A 3,411-nucleotide genomic window follows, 5' to 3' on the forward strand; every position below is an offset into this window, starting at 1 on the left:
GTGTATAGCACATTTTAATATTCATATGTTTGTGTGAGTTTGGTATATAATTTGGACTGTCAGGTTTCTTTACAGTTGTTATATGGCCACAACTGCCCAGCTGTGTACTATCACTACCACTGTGGGACTGCTGGTGACCCTGCCCATGGGGCTAGACGTGTGTATTGACGGCGCACTGACATGATGCGCTTCACTTCCACTGGGTATAACTACTTACAGTGCAGTACATTACGGACACACGATTTTAAATATCATTTGTTCAATGGATGGAAACTCATATTGTGTTGCGTGCATTTCTGTTTGGTTCTCCATTTTGTGTGGCCGGGAACTGTCTTGCATGCTTTGCATACGTTTCATTATCCACGGACACTGATAGGTGCGATTACTATTGCAGGTGGACTATAATATTCAGCAGTTTAGGTTGCTCATTGACAGTCGACATTGACACGCCTCTGGGCACAGCTTAGTAATGCCCCATGCACTCGCGCACGTGTCCTATGCACGTGGATGTGGTGGCAGCGCACCTTCATTAATATGCATATGGCGCTACTACACCATATATATGCCGCACGGCTGGCGCAGGCCTTACACCGGCCTTGCGCCGAGCTTCATGAATCCGGGGGATACTGATGGAATGGTCATATTTTTGCAGTATAATACAGAAGTCCAACTTGGTATTTGAATTACAAGTATCCCATTCACTAAGAAAGACACTAAAGCAGTTAGACAATACAATATGAGGTGGCAAGTTTGCTCACAAAGCTGTCAGATGACCATGCTAAAACACATATAACATATGATGTTTGTGACTTGTCTTTGCGATGAATGGTTTTAATACAAAGTGGACACAACATTTTAGTCATTTAACAGCTTGTGACATAGTTTTCAAAACTCACTTTCACAGATTAAACTGAAAAAGTGAGATGATGGCTCATTCATTTGCAGTTATCTTCTTAACCACAGATTTAAAAATAATTTCTGATTTAGACAAGCTACTTTGCCTTTCATTTATAAAAAAAAGCTTTTAACCTTCTGGAAGTTCTTCCTTATCTTTATAAAACAATCAGATCCTGAGCATTAGCATTACAATATAAATCATATTAATAGAATCAGAATATCTAAGTGAGCCATAACATTTTTGTGTAGCAGTACTCTAATAATATAAACCTTCCATAATCAGCATACCATTGTTTCAGCTGAAACATTTACAAGTGCCTGGATTTTTCTTTCCTTCTTTTTTTACTCGTTGTTTCAGTTATTTTTCTCTTTTCTTAGCAAATACTGGTTTATCTGCTATTAATTTCATTTCTGGATAAGCTGTCAATGACTTCTAGTTGTCTGTAATATCCAGTTTTAATAATGTATGATTGCAAGTAGTATGTGAAGGCCATAACTCTTGTTCTGCCTGTCTTCAGAATTCTGTCTCCTTCTAGTGTTTCTTCTGGGGACTGTATTCCATGGAGCAACTTGTCAAGTATTTCCTCTGGATAGTATCTGACCAAGACTTTTTTCTTTAACTTTAGCATTTCGGTTTCCTTATTGTTAACATTTGCAATTAGTCCTTTTACTCATTTTCTGTGTGCATAAATAATATTTTCTTTTTCAGTATATTTGACAATCCTTTGAAATGTGTCATTCACCTGCTCCTTCAATAGATCCAATTTCTCTACGGCAGACCATCTCACTGACACTTCACTTATCCTTGGCACACCTGAAGAACAAAATTGGCTATGCCTGCATGTTATTTATTGACTTCAGCCCAGCCTTCAGCACGGTCATACCCCAACATCTGACTGAGAAACAGGTCCATCTGGGTGTTAGCACTCCTTTATGCAAATGGATTCTGGACTTCCTTATTGACAAACCATAAAAGGTATGCATAGGCAGCAACACCTCGATGAGCATCACACTGAACACTGGAGTACCTCAAGGATGTGTCCTGAGACCCTGCTGTTCACCATGCTGACACATGACTGCATCACTAGGTACAACACAAACCACATTATTAAGTTGCGGATGATACAACATTGGTGGGTCTCATCAGCAATAGTGACGAAAAAGCCTACAGAGAGGAGGTGAACCAACTAATTGTCTGGTGTGACAACAACAACCTGTGAATAAAACAAAGGAGATAATAGTAGACGTCAGGAAGAGACACAAGGCTCATTCTCCACTCACAAAGGAGAAACATTGCAAAGGGTGAACAGCACCATGTTCCTGGGGGTGCATATCACTGAAGACTTGTCTTGGTCGATAAACACTAATCACATTGTCAAGAAGGTGCAACAGCATCTATACTTTAGAAGAAGGTTGAGGAGAGCAAAACTACCACCTTTAGTTCTCAAATCCTTCTACAGGGGTACCCTAAAAAGCATCCAGACTAGTAATCTCTCAGTGTGGTATGGAAACTGCATGGTTTCAGATCGCAAATCTCTCCAGAGGGTGGTGAAAGTGGCAGAGAGAATTATCAGCTCCACGCTCCCATCTATCCAGGACTTGGACTCTGCTCTGTGCCTCAGCAGAGCCATGAAAATAGTCAAAGACTGCACTCACCCTGCCCATGGTCTGTTCTCGTGCTTGTCTTCAGGCAAGAGATACCGTGGCTTACATTGCAAAACCACCAGATTTAACAGAAGCTTTTTTCCACAAGCCATCAGACTTCTGAACTCCAGTAATAACATACATCATGATAGTCAATTAGGTCTGGAGTTACAACACTGAAGTAATTCACAGACATGTGCAATAACTCCATGAAAGTACAATCTTATACCTTATGTGCAATATTAATGATGCCAAGTTAACATTCTGTGCAATATGCCAAGTTAGCATTCCATACAATTTGAAATCTGTCTGATTCTGATCTGTGCAATATATTATCTCTGCAATATTTTGGGTATTGACGAAGACATGTAAGTGGAATAGTCTTGGTACTTGCCATTGTGCTTGTAACTGCACTGCATAAATGTCTTACTGTTGTAATGGCTGGATTAGCTTTAATACATGTGTTATTGTATTAATATCAGTATATATTGTAGGCACATAGGTTAGTACTAGGCTAACTGCTATTGTGAACCTAGACAATTATCCCTTGTGAGACTCAAACCCTGCACCTTGTGTTTGTTAGGCAAACACCTTAACCATTAGGCCACCCTCCAAACATTAAACTTTAAGCAACGCAATTTCATTCAGTTGCACTGTTGTGCGGTCTGAATGACAATAAAGTTTACTTTGACTTTGACCTGGACTTTTGTCTAAGGAGGCTGCAGGCTTTAACTATTACTGCTTTAAACTGGAGCTCTTTTGTACATACTCTATCTTTGACCCTAGTACTTTGATTTACTGTAACATGTCTAGAGTTGTATTTACCTGTGCCTGGCAGTTTTGGAATCTATACTTTATTCTATTTGTTAA

Source organism: Protopterus annectens, chromosome 10.part0 (assembly GCF_019279795.1).
Source record: "Protopterus annectens isolate FY-2018-M chromosome 10.part0, PAN1.0, whole genome shotgun sequence".
NCBI lineage: Eukaryota > Metazoa > Chordata > Ceratodontiformes > Protopteridae > Protopterus > Protopterus annectens.